This window comes from Thalia democratica, chromosome 7 (assembly GCF_965202585.1).
Source record: "Thalia democratica chromosome 7, ktThaDemo2.hap1.1, whole genome shotgun sequence".
NCBI classification, from domain to species: domain Eukaryota; kingdom Metazoa; phylum Chordata; class Thaliacea; order Salpida; family Salpidae; genus Thalia; species Thalia democratica.
Window position 1 is genome coordinate 63,759,750 of NC_139171.1, and position 20,687 is coordinate 63,780,436.

The window sequence follows — 20,687 nt, forward strand, 5'->3', positions numbered from 1 at the left end:
ATGGTAGTGTATCTGATTCATTTGAAATCAAAAGTGGGGTAAAGCAAGGCTGCGTACTTGCTCCAACTTTGTTTGGAATCTTCTTTTCGATGCTATTAAAGCATGCTTTTAATTCATTAACTACTGGAATCAAGCTTCATACAAGAACTGACGGACACCTTTTCAACCCTTCAAATCTAAGAGCTAAGCGAAATCTGAATAAAGTCACCAAACGTGATCTTTTATTTGCTGACGATGCTGCACTCGTGGCTCACTCTGCCCAAGACCTGCAGACACTGCTGAATCAGTTTTCTTCGGCATGCTCGGATTTCGGCCTTACTATAAGCCTTAAGAAGACTAAAATTCTAAGTCAAGGAACAAATATTTTACCATCAATCAAGATCAATTGTAAGGATATCGAGAATGTAGATAACTTTGTATACCTTGGCTCAAATGTTGCGTCAAATGCATCATTGGACAAAGAAATAAATAGTCGCATTGGCAAAGCATCATGCACTTTCGCTCGCTTGACTGCAAGAGTTTGGGATAACCAAAAGCTAAGCATTCGAACAAAGGCTAACGTTTACCATTCTTGTGTCTGCAGTACTCTGCTTTACGGTAGCGAGACATGGACGTTACCTAGCGTACAGGAGAAGAAAATCAATACCTTCCACCTACGATGCCTTCGTCGCATCCTTAGAATTACATGGCAGCAAAATATCACCAATGAGGAAGTATTGAGACGTACTGGTCTTACCACTATGTACTTTACCCTCAGTCAGCGCAGGCTTCGCTGGCTCGGTCATATCCTGAGAATGAATACTGAGCGGATCCCAAAGTTTCTATTGTATGGCGAGTTGGTCGTTGGCAAACGAAACCGAGGACGTCCAAAATTACGTTTTAAGGATGTATGCAAGCGCGACCTAAAAAGCTTGAACATTGGAACTGATGATTTGGAGTTGCTTGCAAATGACCGTGCCAAATGAAGATCAACTATACACAAAAGACTGCAAGAAAGAGAAAAGGAATATTTTAGAAAAACGAAGAAGAAGATGAAGATATAAGAAGCAGAATAAATTTAATTGTTTTTTTTTTTTTTTTTTTTTTAAAACATGTAATTTTTTTATTTTTTTCTTCTCTGTGCACAACACGCATAGCCGATCTCGGCTGATAGCGGGCCTTATTATTTATTATATTTTAAGTAGAAAAAATTAAAAGTAAAGTAGTAAAACAAAACATGAATTAACTTAACATTGTAGTACTATTATTAGTGAATTTTACTAACTAAATTCCGAAAAAGTATGAGTTAAAAATATAGCTACAAAACTATAACTTAAAAAAAAAGTTATTGTTAAGATTTTGACAATAAAAGCATTAACATCTATAATTGTGCAGAAAAAAATAACTAAAAATGATTTTTTTATTCAATACCATAAAAATATTACATTAAAATAGTACATAAATATAAAAATTAAATTAATTTTTATCGGAAATTAAGAACCATATTATTATTATTTACGAGCAGCTACTTAACATAAACTTATTCTAAAAGAATTTTTTTAAACTTTAAGATCATATTAAGCAGTATTAAGTTAAGCTTGTTTAATAATTTAAAAAACACTATTCTACAATAAAAAGTTAACATTTTGATTTCTAAAGCTGCATTTAATTTTTGACACAAAATTGTTAATTAGTATGGAGAATTAAAAAAAAAATAATACAGACTAATAAGCGTTTATTTGTGGTTATTAAAAACTACTTTTAATTAAAAAAATAGTTTTATTTTCTATGTTTAAATGTTTCTCATTAGCAAGATCTTTAAATTAATTAGTTTCTAAAAATGTTTTACTTTAAGACTATATTAAGCGGTTTTTAATCTATTAATCATAAAATATTAATGATAGTTGTTCAATAATTAAAAATAATCATTCTAATATTTAATTTGTCATTTACTTTTAGTATAAATTATAAAATCAGTTTAAAGAATAAGAAAGACTAAAAATAGTTTAAAATGTTTAAGTGACTTCTTCTATTCAAGAAAGTAATTATAAAGAGTTACCTTTAATTATAAACTAAAGTCTTGTAAGTTATAACAATGCTTTGTTAATATTGTTGTTTCCAAAATATTTCATCTAAAGCTATGTTATTCTTTTTAGCAGATTATTTTAATACTAAAGATTAATTATTGTGTATATATAAGTTAATAATATTTCTTACATAAACTAAAAACTTTTAAAATCTTAGGTTTGTCGTTTTTTTTATTTAAAAGTTTTTGAGCTTTTAACTAATTTTAGCTCAATTAGTGTTAAAATTTTATGCGCATTATAAAGTCAGTTGAAAAGAATATTTTTATTTTTAGTCTAATAGTTTTATTAGAATTAGATTACCCAGTGTTTTAACTCTTAGTGATTACAAAATTATAAAAAAATATTGTTTTCTAATGTTAAAGTATTCAATTTAGTTAAAAAGACACGCGTCTAGTAAACTAAAGAAAGTTCTGATCTAGCAAAAACATTCTTTCACCTTTATATAACACGGTAGAAACTTTTATAAAAGCAGTTTTAAAAAGTTTGATTTGAAATTGGTTAGCTACATTTGTATCAAAAAATTTACAGCTTTATTTTTACAGCAGGCAACAAAATATCAATAAAAAATATTATATAACTTTTTAGAACTACATATATTGTACAGAAATCTAAGACAATATTCATTCAAAAACATCTTTATTACAGCAAACAACAAATAAAATCGATTTCAGCTAACGCTTTTCAACTACTTTTATTAGCAACTAATTTTAAGATAAACTTTTAAGTAAATAAATAGTTAAAGGTTACATCAGAAAAAATCAATTAACACTAATTAGCATAAATGAGCAAAAATTAATTAACTAGACATTCACAATTCATAAATACATATATAAAACAATTGATCAGTAATTTAACTAAGATAAGCAACAAAAAAAAATACAAAATAAGCGACAAAGTTCAAATTTAATCTATAACAATTTATAAAGATTAGATTTATAAACGTATTGTTGCTTACACAAGTTAGGTTTGCATGTTTTTATAAATAAAGATTCTAAAACACTTAGGTGATAATCGTTACGAGCTTTACTTACGAGAAAAGTTACCGTCACTATAGTTCTTTGCACAATCTGAATTGTTTAATAAGTGTTCAGCTATCGCTGATGATCTACTAGATGGTTTTAAAAAATTCTTTAAAAATTAATTAAACTTAAATAAGTATTAAGCAGAGTTGCCTTATGGCGCGAACTTTTTTGTTAGTAATTTAAGCCCCTAAAACAACCAGTATTATATTCCAATCCGAAAACCTGAACCATTGTAATATAGCTCTTACAGTTATTATTTTTAACATTAAATTAAGGTATTGAAAAAAAATGTGTCCGATATTTAAAGCTCATTTTACGATAAAGTTTTAAGTACAATGATGCAAAACATAACATAGATATAATAACCTTGTTTTTTGGAAAAGGACATGAGAAATTGCTTAACAAATTAAAAAAAAAACTTAGTTTTTCCATAAATTCTTTCTAACATTTTTATAAATCAAAAATAAATTGCGTTTGGTAAAGTACAATCTTAGTTAAAGCTAGAATGTGTAGCTGTAAAGCATGTATTTAGTAGAAGTAAAACATATTATAATTAAGTATAAATATGACAAGAATATGTTTTATACTTAATTTTCATATTAGAACGCAGTTGCTACAAATTTTGAGTTTTTTTCTTGTCTTTGTATTTATGATGTGCTAATTTTAAGTCTACTTTAAGGTCACAGGGTGCTTGTTTTTTTTGTATTTGCTAAAGCAAAACAAAACTAGACTAATATACATTTTATTAAATTGCTTTTTTTGTTTGTACATGATAAAGCTATAAATAATACACAACGCAGATTTTTATTGTTCAGCTAAAATGACTTCATCTTTAAACGACCTCAAAAAAGAAATCGTGGAAATCTACGAAGAGATTGTTCCTGGGTTGAAAGAAAGAATCGTCTCAACTAAGAGGCTGTTAACTGAATATTCGCAGTTAGACATTTGTCCGCTAGATGGCATTAGTATCTCGTTGGTGGATGAAAGCTTGTACGAATGGGAGGTCACAATGCAAGGACCTAAAGGAAGCCCATATGAAGGTTTTATTTACTATTTATTTAATTAAAGTTTTTAATGCAAGAAAAAAATAGTTTAAACTGACAAAATTTATTTATCAAATTTCACACTAAATTTAAGTATTCAGCATCTCTAAAACTTTGCTATTTCATATATTTTTTATTTTTTAACTGTAATATCAAGAATTCTTGTAATCGAGGACAAAAATACTTTGACAATTAATTTTACTCAGAACTAATTTAGTTTCGTTGTTTTTGTTAACACTTAACAATACTAAACCTCTGAGAGTGTATTTTTTGCTAGACAAAGTTTCAGTGTTTATTTTACAGTTGCACCAGTAAATTTGTACAAAAATTTTTATACAAACCAGTTTTTTCAATGCATTTTTTTCTGAAATATCTTATTTAAAGTTGAACAGCAAAGTAACACTACTCTACTGTATATTAATATATAGTGGCTGAAATATTTGATTATTTTTGTTCTAGTTTTTTTGATCATAGTAAACACAGCAGCTTTTATTGCTCAAGAATAAGATATCTTAACTTAGAATTTTACTAATATTCTATTCTGTCTTCTAAAACTTTCGACTAGTATGCTTAAAAGTAAGTCTGATTTTCGAATTTGCTCAGTAAACAAAGAGCTTTTTTCATACTATTTTTCATTTTAATTCTTACAACTTTGTTTTCGATAATTAATTTATTTTATGGGCCAAATACAAAGGTATAAATAAAAATTAAAAAAAGATCCTAAAAACTTTTGCTGACTCAGCAAATTTACAAATCAGACTTACCTTTAAAGATTTTTACTTATTATACCTTTAAAATTTTTCATTATATTTTTTGATTCAGGTGGAAAGTTCATAGCTTTAGAAAACGATTTTTTTTGCATACTAATATTTTTTTCTACCTTCTAAAATTTTCATTATACTTTTTTAGGTGGAAAGTTCATACTGGACATCTTTTTCCCAGAAGAATACGCAATATTGCCACCGACGATAATCTTCCGCACGAAAATATACCACTGCAACGTCGCCACGGACGGGCGCATGTGCTTACTCGACCGTGACGACTGGTCGCCGGTGATGACCGTGGAGAAAACGCTGCTGACCATTATGGCGCTTTTGAGCGACTGCGATCACGAGGACCCGGTCAGGGCCGAGGTTGCTGACCAGTTTGTGGGCGACAGGGTGGAACACGACAGGATTTGCAAGGAGTGGACCAAATTGTACGCGTCCGATTAATTACTTTAATAAAATTATTTATTTTTATTGTTTTTCTTTCTTGCACCTAGCAGAAAAATAAAACAACTTTCTTATATCGCGTCTGATTAATTATTATTTTTCAGGCAATTCGAGAAAGTTTTCTATTTATTAGCAAACTTTTAGTATTTTCCTCTCTTTTGTTACAATGTGGTCACTATTTATCGTGTATCTGTCAAAAACAAAAACGTTTTAGACCTGTGTAAAATTGTAGTTAATTATTCGAATTAAATTATTAAATATTATTTTTCTGCTTTCTTGCACCTTTCAAAAATACTAGTAATTATAAAAATTTAAACTATTGAAGAGGAAAAAAATCAAACACAGTTACTAAAAACATATACTAAGTTGTACTAGTTATAACACTTGTCTTGAATTAATGTTTATAAAATAGTAAACTTTCCCGTGTAAATTTTTAAACATAAACAAACGTCTTTAAATATTTTTAGTGTTAATAATTTTTGATTAACTACCAGAATATTTTTTGTGTTAATGTTACTAAAAAAATTCTACTAGTTAATTAACTAGTGAAGATTAAACATTAAAAAACATATTAATTTTTTTTTATAAAATAAATTAAAAAAGTATTTTAAACTTTTATTTGATAAATTAAAAAAAGAAAAAGCATATCTAAAACCTCTTACGGAATAAATTAAATAAAAAAACTAGTATTTCAAAATCTAAATCAAGAAAATTATAAACATGATTTTTACCCTTATGTAGACTAATATCCGAAAAGTATGAAAATTTTACTGATAAACCTCAAGTATTTGAAAACTGTAGATTAAAGCATAAAATTTTTAGTAGGTTTACGTTTCTAGTTAGATCGTGAAACGAAAGTGTTGCCTTCGGCGTTGAGCAAAAATTCTGCTAATACTTACGTAATTTACTACACTATTTGATTTTCATAATTGGTATAGTTTTATGTTATATTTAGGTTAATTATGAAAAATTGTTATCTTTAAAAGTTAAGTTGATTTAAGCATTGAAATGTTTTCAAAATACTATTATTACTTTGAGAAAGTTAATTTACATTACCTCATTATAATTCTTACTTGAACAAAAAACAACTTTGTAACTAATCACTACGCTTAAAAGTATATAAATAAATACGTAATCAAAACAGTATAGTAGCATTATTTTGAACCATGATCTTGAATTCGTAACATGCAATTTAGTAAAGTTTAATTTTAGTTTAAAACTATTTTAAACTTTTACTCATTTTACTTGTAACTTTTATTCGAAGTATATGAATTCAAAGAATGTTTTAGTTTTGTACAAATAAAAATTATAACAAAATATTAAACAAGTACCACATAAGAACTTATGTAGAAAGTTATTTTGCAAAGCCTTTTAAATTGTTTCAAAAATGTAATGAAATAATGTAAAACCGTTGTTGGTTTTTACAAAACTTTTACAGGTCACTTTCAGTTTATGCCAGTGTTTCCTAAAAAGTAACATTTTTTTATTTAAATTTTATTCGTTTACTTTTCAGCTTTTCTGATATTTTCTAATAAAAAAATACTAAATAAAACATAAAGCGTTACATCTTTAACTTCCCTAGTGATGATTTTGCTATTAGAAGTCAAATTTAAACTTCTAGCTTTGATATATATATTTTAGAATTTTCTGCTAATTCAAAGCTACGGATGCTTTTAGCACTTTGTCATAATCTTTAAAGCTGAGATATCGGCTAATAATAAATTTTTAAAGTTTTCTAAAAGTATCAATTGAAAATATAATTTAATAAGAATTTATAAATAAAATAAGGAATTTTAAGTTTAGTAGAAGAAGTTAATTAGTTAACAACTAACCGATATAAAGTATTTAATAGTTTTTCCATAATTTGAAGTATTATTTATAGGTGGATGTTTATAATTAAGTTAACTTTTAATAGCATCGCTTTATTAATCCAAAAACTAAAATAAATTCAGCATACATATTTAAGAACTAATTCAAATTTTACTGACTTTACTTTGATGCTCGGTTTTGTTTTAGTGTGAGCTGTGTAAAACACTTTTTGAAGTCTAACCTAACAACATTTTTTTGAATGGCAACATTTAAGCTGTTTATATCGCCTTGGGCGCTTAATTTAGACAAAAAATTTTAAAAGTTACTATTGTCTTCAATAATATATACTTAAATGAATTAGAAACATTATTATATTAAAACACTTTAAACTGGTTTTAATTATGATATTTAGTTTTCATAATAAAATTTAAAACCTAATTAAGGTTTTAAGTCCAAATAAATTTTGTCAAAATTAACATAACCAAAACTTCAAGTTTTTCAATTATACTTATGTTCGAAAATTCGTAGTTTATTGTGAATTTCATATTTGTTTTGAACCATGATTTTAAAAATTACTTTTCGACTATTTGTATATTAACAAAAAAAAAAGTTGTTTAAAAGTTACAAATTATCGTTTAGGTATTTTTATTTAAAGAATGTCAAAAACTAATACTTTAGCAAAACTATAACTTTAAGCTTGTAAAAAGTATAAAGATTTTAATAGTTTTTTTAGGTACACAAAAAAAAAAAAAACCAAAGCATCTTACTGAGGTTATCAGATTTAAAAAAGGTTATACCGGTCTTGTCGTAATGTAATATTTTTAAACTTACTTTTTCCAATCTGAAAGCTTAATAACTAACTAAACTTTATTAAAATGTTTTCAAGATTTTTCGTCAAGTATATTACAATAATATAAATATTTCAATTGTCGTAAATTTACTCTTTAACAATCAATATTATATTTTGTAACTTTCTAGAATTATTTTGATATTTTTTTAAACTAAAGATTTTTTCTCCTCTTTGGGATTGTAGTGGTTTTAATTTTATAAGACAAATTTATATATACCATGTTTTAAAAAATAAAGCTGTAAATTTTGCTTTTGGCGTTTTATTAAGATGTAAAGTTTTAATCGTTTTCTAAGACTATCAAGATATTTAAATTTTACCTTTATAAAATATTTGTTTTGGTATCAAAACATAACAAGAAATAACATTTTTCTTTTGTTCATTTTAATATAAAAGTATAATTGACCTTAAAAAAACAACTTTCATTGACTACATTAAATTATATATAAGTGGTATCTAACAATTAATGTTTTAAAATTAGTTTGTTTTCGATGTAGTTCTAAAAAGTAACAAGGGTTTAATTTCCTGTTAATATTAATTAGAAAAAAATATTTAAAAAACTTTACGTTTTGGGCTATGACTTATACACTTTCTAATGATTATAATGTATGAAACTATGAAACTTACAGCATTATAAAAACTTCAAAATGCATGCTCCAAATAAAAAAAACAAAAAATAAATTGTACTTGTACAAATAAGTTTTAAACTACTAAAAAATACTTCAAAAAAATTTATTAACAGATAACAAAACACAACATGCGGTGATTTTACAGAAACTAATTTGAAATTTTGTTTAACATAAACGTTTTGATAAAAATACTTTTATTTGTTTCAGCTGAAAACGCATCTACCTTGTTTGTGTAGAAATTTTTAAGCTTAATAACAAGCTTAGTTATATATATATATATATACTACATCAGTGCTTCTGAAATGGGGTTCCGCGGAACCCTAGGGTTCTGCGAAGCCTTTCGAAATTTAAAAAAGAACATTTATTTAATTAAACATTTTATGTAAAATTAAAATTAGGGGTTCCGCGGAAAATTTGAACTTTGGAAAAGGGTTCCGCCACAAGAAAAAGGTTCAGAAGCCTTGTACTACATAACACTTAAAAACCACTAAAGTTAATAAAACAGTTTTGTTAAAAAAAATGATTAAAAGTATTACTGAATTACAATTATAACTACTACAATCGAAAATCAATGTCGTAAGCTTTGTAACAAAGAAGTTTTAAATGCTTAAGAAAATAGAAAGTTGTATTAAAAAAATTAAGCTAAGATTTGCTTTTTCTAAAAGTTATTTAAAAAGCGTTTTATTTATCTCTTTAGCGTTAAAAATTTTTTAAACAAGTTCTTAAACCGCATAAAGTTTAAAATAAATACTAATACAGTTATATTGGAAATTGTTTAAACTGTTTCTATTATGCTATTATATGTTTATCTGACTTTTTAGAACTTTTTAAAATTAATAACTTGATTTACAAGTTTTCAGAAAGATGTTTTAAAATACAACTGTAAGTTTTGCTCTAGGCGTTTTTTTTAATGTAAAGTTCAAACAATCAAACTAATACCTCTTCAACTTATATTTGAACTTTAGAGGCTATAAATTTAGATATGTAAATATAAATAATACTATTGTTCAGACTGGTATAAAACAATTTTTATGTTTTTTAAGCACTTCGTTGATAAAATAAATAATGGCTTTAACTGACTAAACTAAAAACATCTTAAAAAATCAAACGATAGTTTCGATAAAACTACAAATTTTTATTGCACTAGTTTCAAACGTTTTCAGATTAAAATTTCGTCCTCAATAAACTTTCAATAAACTAATAGAACTAATATTTAAAAAAATCTAAAGCATTAATGAAATCTTTAATTAATATAAAATATTTTTTATTAAAAAAGATTATTATCTGCATCATCAAAAGATTATTTTTTATGTATTCTATTGTTTAAAGTAAAAATAATTTAAAACTTTTCAATAATAATGCTGCTACAAATAAAAACTATGATATAAATGACTAAAAGTTTTTGTTAACAAAAAATTGTTTTATTTATCAGTAAGTTAATCTTACTTTTGTGTGATGCTTTAAAAACATTAAGACTGTAATATTAATTGTACTAGGACTAACTGTTATAAAAATATAAACTAAAAAATCTTAACCTCAAACGTTCAAAAGAAATATTCTTCGATACCGAAATTAGAAATTGCCTAAAGTAATTTTTTAAAAAGACTTTAGCTTTTGATTCATATTTAATAGTTTAACACAGGCTTAAATTTTCGAATTAACCTATAAGTTTAAACTTTAAAAAAACTAAACGTAAGTATGTCCTTAGTGGTGTTTTTTAATTTAAAGTAAAATTTAATTTTTTTTTACATGAACAAGTTTGTAAATTGTTTAAAATCTAAATAAGCTTTTAAAGTCATGGAACTTGAACGATTTTTAAAGCTGAGTTATCGGCCAAGTATATCTTATTTTAAAACTATTTGTAAAAAATGCAGCATAGATTAAATAAGTACAAAGAATATGAAACAAAGCAAAAATTGCAATCAAGTTATTTGAATTCAGAAATTAAATTAAATTACACAGCTGTAGATAATGTCAGCATGAGTTTTATTTTTGAAACTAAATACAAAAAAAAAACATATAAAAGTTAAAAAGAAAATTGAAACCTTTATTTGAAAAACTATTTTTTATCTTGTTTTTAATTTTAATGTTATCATAACCTTATCTAAACTCAATAACGAAAAAGTTTATACATTTTAAAATGTTTAAAAAGACCTTTTTTGACAGTTAAAACTAAACTAATGCGTCATTTTACATGTGATTAAGCTGTAATTTAATATTTTCCAAAAGTTTTGATATTTTACTTCGGTGAAAAAATAAAATCCATTTAAGTGGCTGAAAATAAAAAATTATAAAAAAAGAAATATAGTAAACAGCAAAAAATGAGTTGTTAATATTGCTTTAGGCGTTTTCAAAGTTTAAAAGGCGTTTTTAAATTTGTCTTCTACCGCAAAACCCTTAGAGAAAAATATAAGAATGTTGATTTATGATTTAATTAAAAACTTAATTAATAGAAGTTTGTCTGTTTTTTCTAGATTGTGAAAAACTATAAACTTTTATTAAACGTTCACATAATTTTTAAGTCATAGAATAGCAGTACTAATAGCATGCGTAGAAATCTAAAAGTTAAGTTTGATTTTAATAAAATTACTTTTAGTATTTATTTACAGAACAAATTTTTAGCACAATGCTTTATTAGCAGCAGAATAACTTAAAAAAACTAAATCGAAACCACATAAGAAAAAAATTCCGTAAACAGAAATAGCTGAAAAGTTTTTTATTATATTTATGTTTTAGCAATACTTTATAAATTTAAGCTACTTAAAATAACAAAGAAACTTTTACACCCTACAAAATAAAGTATATATTTTATTTAAAACAAATTTAGTTTTGATTATATTTACAAAATATTGAATTTTAAACAGTACTACAAAAATAAATTAAATAACAAACTTTAATTAAAAACCATAAAAAGTCTTATATTTTAAAGGTTTGTATTTTTAAAAATTTTAAAGTTGTTTTTTTTTGTATTTTACTTTTATCTCAAATAGACATAAAAGTATCCTAAGTCTTACAAAAAATAGTACTGTCTGTACTTATAAATACTATTTTTAAGATATCTTACAAGACTTATAAAACTGAATGTACAAAAAAGTAGTATTGTAATCCAATGACATATTTTTGATCTAAGCCTGAGTTTTAATTAGCCGCAATAACACCTTTTTTCAAATTTTGTTTGTTTGATCTTTGTTTAGATTTGAACTATTAAAACTTTAAACAAAAAATGAACGGTAAACTTTGCTATATGTGTTTTTGTAATAAAAGTTTAAATAAAATTTTATTTTGTGTTTATTTAAATTCATCAACAATTTGTAGATATATGACAAAAGTTTGGAATATATTGTCGTAACTTTTTAAGCTGAGTTATTGGTTAATTATTTCCTTTATTTATTTATTTTTTTACTTAAGTACTTAATCGGTATATAAAACTAAAAATAACATAAATATTGAAAACTATAAGTTGTTAACTTAAACAAACAAATGCTTCTGCAAAACTTTGATTATTTAAAAATTTTTAAATTTACCATTCATTCATTCATTTCGTATCTAGTTCAATATAAATGCTTTACAAACTTTTAAAAGTTTTTAAGCAAACAAACGTTTTTGAATGAAAAAATTTGAGTTAAAAACACTACTTCGATATAAAATGTTTGAAAACTTTATTTTAACACATAGTGTTTTTATTTTGTAGGTTCAGTAAAACGTGTTAAGTTTTGCTTAAAAGTTGAAATAATTTAAAAATAACAAGGTAATTTACATAACACCAATATATTAATAAATTTTTATCAGTGTTCTACAATTATTACAAAATAAAAAAAAATTCAAATTTGTACAGCTTAATTGCATCAGAAATTAGTTTATCAAGCAAAACATGAAACAAAAAAGTAATTAAATACCGAAATAAACATAACTAAATATAACATAAGAGCACTAAACAAGGATAATGAGTATCAAAACTGTTCTGCTTATAATATTGGTTTGTTTAAATGAATGTATATGGCTTCAATTCTGAGCAGGTGAAAAATATTTTTACAACTTATTAGTACTTCAAATTTTGTTTCATAATAACTATTTTCACGAATGGGATTTTTACTTAAACTTCTGATATTGTAGATTGTTCATTGCATTTGAAGTTGCTGTACTAGTTGTATTTTGCTGATTGTTAATACCTTTTCTTACACACTTTGGAATGTGCTCTTTAATTCTAGTTTCAAGGTGCCTAGAGGTTTGACCAATGTAGCTGTTTAAATGCTGTTGTTCAAACGGTTATTTAATAATTGATTAATATAAACATTTTGTTTCTAAAGCAGAAAAAAGAAAAAAATAATTATTCTTATACAACTAATTTCATTAAAACTTAATCGGTCTTAATGGTTTATTTTGATATTTTGAGCTACAGTTATAATTAGTATTCTATATACTTTATAAAATAGTTAATGTAAATAAAATAAAATAAGAAAATAAAATTAAATAACATAAAAGTGTTTGATTCTAGATCAGGTTAGTTTTTATGAAATAACGTGGTAAACTTAAACTCTTTTTTTTACAATATATCATGAGTGATTTATACTAGTTTATACTATGTACTAGTATATAGTATATACTAATATATAAAGGCTGTATAAAGCACTAAAAATAATATCTAGTTATCATCTTAAAATTCATATTTTTTATACAAAACTTTCAAAGTAAGTTTGAAACATATTTTAATGAATTTAAATTAATGTTATAACTTAAAAGTTTTAGGATCAAATTTTGTAACTTTCCAATACATCAAACGATTAGCAGCATTAAGAGACTGTAAAACGTCATAAAGACTAAAATTACATTTAAAAAAAAATTTTAGGTTAAAGTAATAAAAAAAATTAATTGTAAGTACTAAATAATAAAACACATCAAGTGGAGCTCATAAAAAACCAGTTCAAAAGTTTAACTTATAAAAAAGATTTATTAAAAAAAACTTTTTATTGTTATTACTTATGGTCCAGTTATAGTTGTGTTTGATTTTAAAGCTCAGTAATGAGCTTTGTTTAGAATTTAAATGTAAATTTAATACTGTTTTGTTAATAAACTATAATTTTTTTCCATGCTATAAAGTAAATTAAAGATTAAACTACAACTATAGTTATTAAAAAAGAAATAATAAATAATATTGTATTAATACACTTTAATTTAAATATTTTGTGCACTTAATATAACCGTTTCAGACTGAAAACTTTTCCAGTACAAAATTATAACCTTGAAACCTAAAATTTATAACTTACAATTAATGGAATGAAAGACTTTATGTTATAATCAAACATAATTATGCACAAATGTAATAAATTAATTCAAAACCTATACTTTTTGTACATGTTTTGAAAATTGTTATAAGTATATGGAATCACCATTGATATCACTTCAATATTAACAATACATAATTTTGTACTTTTAGTTCTCTTCTAACGAGATTTAAGTGTTTTTAAGCATTTGAAACTTGAAAAATATCTAAAACAGCTCTCGTTTAAAATGAAGAATCTTTAAGTCATTGTAATATATGAAACATGATCAAGAATTCAGTTCGTTAGCTGTTACTAATATTATAGCTAGGGTAGTAGAGAAAAGTTTGACAAACGCATTTGAAATGTTTAATTAAAAATGAGAATCAATTTAATAAGAAAAATATTCCAAACCAAACAATTTTGTTTGACAGATGTTGTATTGTAAACAATTTGAAGTTTACAGATGGTTATTGCAAATAGTTTGAAGTTTACAGATGGCTTTTTGTAAACAAAATTTAACTTGACAGACTTAACTGCTCTAGAAATTGTGTTCTAATTTAATAAGGTTTATTAATAAGATTTGGTTTAGTTAAAATATTGCAAAAAACAATATATTTAACTGAACAAATGCAAAATTATTATAAACTATGATATTAGATATAACATGAAACAAAAGCATAGTTGTTTAGCTAAAAAGCTTAAACAAAAAGTTAGATATTTTATTTGTTCGATTTGCTAGTAACTGTAAAACATTAATACTTTTTGAACAATTTTACACAAAAACTTACAGTTCATTAAGTTGTCAATAAACGATGTCAACTAAACTATTATATGTGCTTAAAATTTTTTTCTCAATTTACAAAATATTTTGTAGGTTTCAAAAAACATTTTAAAGGCAATTTAAAAACAAGACAGGCTTAGAAATGGTAATTATATACTACTGCGTAAATGAAGTTTATGATATAAATGAATTTTTAGCGTAACAAATACTTTTGATGTAACATTTAAAAAAAGAGATTGTTTTATTTTAAACAAAATATAAAACTTAGAAGTTCTTTCTTATTGTAAAATTGTTAACATCTAAATAAGTCTAATACATTTAAAAATTCAAGTTTTTCTCTTAATTATTTTTGTTTTTAATATACTTTCTTCACATTCATTTTTTTATAAGACTTTCAACAATTTAAAAAATTTAAAAACATTTAAACACGTTTACCGATCATTTGGATTATTTTTTAGATATTCTAAAAAAAGTAACAATAAATGAAAGTGTTGTCAGTACACTAACCATTTCATAAATAAAGGTTTAGTTAATAAAAACTTCGCAGTAAAGTGTAATCTAAAATGTTTAACTTATCGTGAAAAAGCTATAAGTTGAGATATGTTTTAAATTAAACTAAATTGAGTCTTAATTACGCATACTGCTGTGCTTGCATAAAAATAAATTCTTAAATTATAAGCCTGTTACAAAACAAGTTCATTACGATAACTGCTTTTTTCAAAAACTTAACAAAACCTATAAGACAAAAACAATAATGAACATATTCTAGTTTACTTTAGTTTTTCGTTAGTTCTGTGAACAAAAATAAAGGCAATAGTTATAATCTTTTGAAAATTTCAAACGAACCTATTAATCTTTAAACATAAGTAATAAATGCATCTAAAAGTGTACACAATAAAATATTACCTACATTAATATCAAATAGAATTTGTGGAGTTAAGTTTAAAGTTATTTTAAAATACCTAAATTAGTTAGAACTAAACGTGAAATTTTCCCATCATAAGGTTATAAAAAACATTGAAAAATTAATTTGAAATAAAAGTATAAACAAAATTTATTTTATTTCCTTATAGAATAAAATAAACTGTAGTTGTTTGTTATCTTATCTTTGATCCTAAAGACGGAATATCGAAAAAGAAATTTTTTAGTGCTTTTAGTTTAGTCTTTTTTGTCAAAGGTTTATTTGGTTTTCCAGTTGTTAAACGATGTGGTTGCATTAATTATGATATTAATTATAAAATAAAACAAAATTTTTCTTCTTATTTTTAAAATGCGCAAACTAACAGTAACAGTATTTAATGTTGTACGTTTGCTAGCAGCAGAAAACACAAAATTAGTATAAACACTTACACACAAATGTAGAGAAAAATACAAATTATAAAAAAACGAACATTTTCCAAGTTGCATCGACAGGAGTAGTTGTAGTAATTAATTTTAAACCTTTTGCAGCTTTTTAAAACAAAACTTTTGAAACAATTTGTTAACAAGAATGAGATTTAACTAAAATTTTTCATGTTTTACAAATTAAGCTCGTATTTTTTTCATAATTTTTTTTTGATAAATAAGTTTTTTTTTAAATTTAATTTCAAAATAGACTCATTAATCAGTATTCAATTCAATTGCAAATAAAATAAACTCAAAATTTAGAAGTTTTTTGTAACGTGATCTCGTTAATTACTTTCTAAAAATAATTAATAATTTAATGATTATTAAATAACTCATTAAAAAACAGATTAAAAATAATTCAAGCGTGACAAGCCGTTTTTATTTAATAACTTATTTACTTAATTAGAAATGTATAACTGGTTTTAAAAATAAAAAGTCTGTGAAAGTATCTAAAATTTTTAAATGTAAGTAAACACCACAGTCAGGTGTGAGAATATTTTTTAGTTGAAATATGTTTTAAAGTAGAAAATTAAAAGTTCACAAATGTAAAATGCTTTGCAGATGTTCAATAAAAATCTTATTCTAAATTTTATGATAATAGTTGTTTTAAAGTAATTACAATTATGAATTACATACTTTTTACTTAAAAATTATAAACTTTTCAATTTTAAACCTAATTATAATTTATGTTCAATGTTACAATTTAATTTTGTAACCTAAACAATACAAATACATCTTACACGGATAAACATTGAGTTGTTTTTAAAAACTTTTAATATATTTATGATACTACAGTAAAAATGCTTTTAACAAATACTCTGAGGTTTTATGGTGTAAATTTTTTGAAATTTTTCTACTCAAACCAATGAAAAAACGTAGGTATAAGAAAAAAACGCATAAAACAATATTCATGAGTTATACGTAAAATTTAACAATTGTTAAAATCACAACATGTTTTTCACAGACTATTTACACTTATCAAATCTTCTAATGATTCTTATTATAGCTGAGTTAAACTTAATGAAAAAATATTTCTAATAATTTTATATGTTTATAAAATTTTTCAATAAAAGCAAAACTAGTTTTGTCATTTTGACTAATTCTAGAATGTAATATTAAGAATTGAATAATAGATTAACATTAGATTTGTCAATTTTACAGAGCTTTAAGAACGCAAAGTAGAAATGATAACGGCTGGAGTACTTTAATTTAATTTAGTTTTCATTTAATTTAGGACTATTTTAGCTGAGTAAGTATGAAGATGTATCTTGTGTAACGTTGTAAAGAAAAAAAAGATATTTTGATCAGTTTAATAAAAAACCGATACTTTCTCTTGTGGTTGCACACAAAGAAAAGATAATCTTCGGAAAATATTTAATTATCAAAAGAGTTTTCTCATTTAGAAATGTTATTGAACGACTTCGCTACATTGCTTAGTTTTGTAAGTCTTTAAGGCTTTTTTTTTGACATAAAACTGATCGTTAGTTTAAATTATATTTCTTCATAAAAGTGAAAAATAAATTATCTTTAAATTAATTTATACAAATTACTTAGATTTAAAGCTGCAACTGAACATTTAAATTGCAACAAGAGTAATTAAAAATAAATGCATTTGGAAATATCAAGGTACTTAATCTGCTTCAATGATTTATGTATGTTAAAAGTCAATTTTGAATTTGTTCTGTATGAAATAAAACTTTTAAAATTGTTTTAAAATAATTTTTTTTTTGTTTTTTTACGTTAAGTCTTAAGCTTATGCTGTTTTTTTGACGCTTAGTTGGAATAGTTTTTATTTTATACAACTTCTGGATAATGTAATAATAACAATAGTAAAACATTTTTTATTTCTACCTTAGTGTTAATTCCCAATTAGAATTAAAGCTTTTAAGTTGGAAAATACAAAAAAAAGATATAAAAGTTTAACTCTCACTTGCAAGATTAAACAAATTGTTTTAAATAAAAGTATAAGAAACATAAGTCTTTAAACAAAACTTTATTTAACTTTATTAGCTTATGATTACTTATAGTTATATATATTGCAAGAATTTTTATTTTTAGTTGTTATATTATTAGCAAGCAGTATTTTTATTTGCTTTTAAAATTTATAGTTCTACTTTAATAACAAATTTACTCAGGAGTTTTCAACAAAAACTCTGAACTAACAATAAAACTTACAATAATAACAAAATAGGATACAAATTGCTTTTTTATAAAATACTTGAAAATCTGCTTCTTATTAATCTTATAAAAAGTTTAACCGAAAATTCGACTGTGTTGCAGTTAAACTAATTAGTAATATTTTTCTTATATCTTTTTTTAAGAAAATGTTTTCATTCTATTATTGTTAAACTCCGCTAATTGTATTGTTATTTGTAGTTCTTAGTAATTTAAGTATTTTTCTGATAAATAAGACCGTTATCATATTTTTTAGTTTTTATTTACATTTTGCATTGACTTTTATCTTTTCTAGTTTTAATTCTAAAGAATAAGTAATATAAATACTTTGTCGTTGATTTAAAGTTTACAACTTTTTTGTAAGAATTCAACTAATTTTAAAGCTAACATTTTTATTTTTTTATTTTATACATCTCATTCAAGATATAACAAGTTTCAAAATATTTAGGAACAACTTATGTTAGTTTATTTTGTTACTATATTTTATTAAGTCAGTCAAAATTAATTATTTGCTTTACTTAAGTAATTTTTTAAAATAAAAACAATACTTTTATATCAATCTAAACAATAATAAATTCATGCCACAGTTAAATATCTAAATATCTAAGATTTAATTATAAATATATTGAAAATAGTAAAGCAATGGTTTAAATTTCACACTTTAAATAAAACGCCTAAAGCGTTTTACAGCTGTATTTTAAAATATGTGGATGAAAACAGGAAAATCAAGTTTTTAATTGAAACAAACTATCAAAATAATACTAAAAATTACAAAAACTTATAATAGCATAGTAGAAACATATTAAATAATTATTAATATAAATATATAAATATTTTCTTTAAAATTTTATACGGCTTAACATTTTGTTTTAAAATGCTTAAAATTTTTTAGTAAACGTTAAAGAAACACATACGTTTTTAATTTTATTTCAGTTTAAGCAAATCTTAGCTTCAAAATTACTTTTAGCTTAATTAACTTAAAACACTTTCTATTTAATATTTTTTTAAAGCGATTTTTTTCGTTAATCTAAGCTTACGACATTTACGATTGTAAGAGTTATAAAAGTAGTTAATTAATATGTTTACTAATGTTTTAAAATAAAATCGAATGAACTTGTGCTTAGTTTACTAAAATAGTTTCTGAGTATTATGTAAAATTTAATTTAAAATAAGCTTTAAATCAAGCCTTAAAATTTTTTCACGAATAATGTTTATTGTTGAATTTTGATATATTGTTTAAAACTTTTGCTGTGTTTAAATAGTTTAAAATTTAGTTAAAGAAGTACAATTTTTAATTGTTTTGCTCAATCATATATTTTTTTAGCTTTTATAATGTTGCTAGTTTCATAAATTATAAAAAGTGAACAAATTATTTAATCTTCGCCCAGAAAGTTAAGTTTATAAATATTTTTTTATAATCTAATTACCTTTACCAGCAAAATAAAACCTTTTATTTTGTAAAATTATAAGAAAAACGATAAAATTTTTATACATTAATTATTAGAAAGTTTTTATAATTATAACGTAGTCATTGATTAATTTGTAAATATTTTAATTAGTAGTTTAAAAGGGCAAGCAACAGTTTTATAACAATCTAATCAATATAAGAATAAAATTTTCTGAAATATTTTTATATCTTAACTTTTAGCCTCTTAAAATAAAATGTAACTATCTTGATACTATTTGAATAACGATTAAAGCTTAAAAATTTTTATAAAACGGCTAAGGCAAAAATTTCAAGTTTATTTACAAACTTGTGAGAGAATGAAGTTTTCTCATAAAGTTATAACCACTACAATCTAAAAGATAAAAAACAGGCTTCAATTTATAAAAACAATTTAAAAATCCAGAAAGTTACAAAATTATAATAATCAGTAGTTAACATCGGTTGTTATAGAGTAAATTTACGACAGTTGAAAAATTTATATTATTTTAACAATTTGGAAGAAAAAATTTGAAAACAATTTATAATCTTTATTATTTATTATGTTCTAATACTTTTTTCTCTTAACCTATTGTATGAAATCAAAACAAAATTTTTAAATGGTATGTTAAATACCAAGTAATCAGACAAGTTACTCTTGTTGATAGTTTAAAAATATTCATTTATACGATTTAAGAGTATTATAACTACAGAACTTCATCAAACCTTTTATAAAAAATATTCTCAATTTTTTTGAAATATTTACCACTAACCTAATTAAAATTATTTGCAGTAAATTTTCCGATTGTTTATTCATTAATTTATTTTTATTTAAATAAAAAACGGAAGTTAAATTTTTCTAGTGGTGTAATATGTTTTACTCTAATATGGTATACGTACTTCGATGCAGTTTAATAAAACAAATTTCTTAAAGTTTGCATCATATAATAAATCTAGAGTTGTTTGTTTTTAAGCTACATGTTAGCTTATACTAAACTATTAGCCTTACCTGTTTTAACAGCAAGGTAAAG

At 23.5% G+C, this 20,687-nt stretch overlaps 1 pseudogene; it reads left to right on the forward strand.

Annotated features, from left to right (window-relative positions):
• Positions 1 to 3,908: 3,908 nt before the first annotated feature.
• On the forward strand, positions 3,909 to 5,345 carry LOC145841692 (uncharacterized; annotated as a pseudogene).
• The last annotated feature ends 15,342 nt before the right edge of the window (positions 5,346 to 20,687 follow it).